The following is a 941-nucleotide window of genomic DNA, read 5'->3' as shown; positions in this document are numbered from 1 at the left end:
AAACTTTAAATTTAATTAACTTTACAAAACTTTTATAACAAAAATTATCATGTGTTTCATTTAAAAAATTTAAAAAATATATTTTATATATTTTTTAATTTTTGTATATTATCGCGTGTAGATAGAATACAGGTACATACATTAGTTTAATATTAAAAAATGTATTTTTATGTCCTAATCAAAATGTGAACATGTATAAAAATTATTGCTTTCATTTATTAAATTTCTTTTTTTTATATTTTTTAAAAGATTTAAGATTTAATTTAAGAATATTTAAAAAATTATTAGAGTAAATATCCAATTAAAACTTCTCAAAAATAATTATTGTTACAAAGACTGGTCGACTATTGAGTATTTAGTTAAAAGGCAACTAATAAAGCGGAGGCTTATATATTTTTCGAAAACTTAAGTTCTTGCCATTTATATCTCCACAAGACTAGGTAATATTAATAGTAAATTAGTAATTAACAACTAACAAATGAGCGAGCTTTTAGTTTTCATATCTCAAAAAGAAAAGGATATTAATGCTACTAAAGAGGAGAATCAAATAAATCTTTTAACGTGTCTGTTGTTTTTACATGACAAAATTTTTAAACTCTAATTGCAAAAATAAATAAATAAATAAATTATAATAATCTTTTCACATAACATGATAACTAGTAATATACAACCTTTTAACAATATCTTTCAAAAAAGAAGAATATCCCATCAAGAAGTCATCAGATTCATAGCATCCATGACATGCATCGTGACCAAATTTAAGAACCTGACTAATAAGTAATAACCAAAGTCTAATTTACCATCTTAATTAGATAATTCATATATGATCCTATTCCTAACTATTAAGGATGCATATGGTTTGTAAACAGAGAATACGCGGTGACTTTAAGAGAAGAAAATAAATTTAAGAATAGTTAGTTGGAGTGGTTTAAACTGTTTAG

Source organism: Arachis duranensis, chromosome 2, assembly GCF_000817695.3.
Source record: "Arachis duranensis cultivar V14167 chromosome 2, aradu.V14167.gnm2.J7QH, whole genome shotgun sequence".
In the NCBI taxonomy this organism is placed as follows: Eukaryota; Viridiplantae; Streptophyta; class Magnoliopsida; order Fabales; family Fabaceae; genus Arachis; species Arachis duranensis.
The sequence above is the reverse complement of the archived record's forward strand: the minus strand, read 5'-3'. Positions refer to the sequence as shown.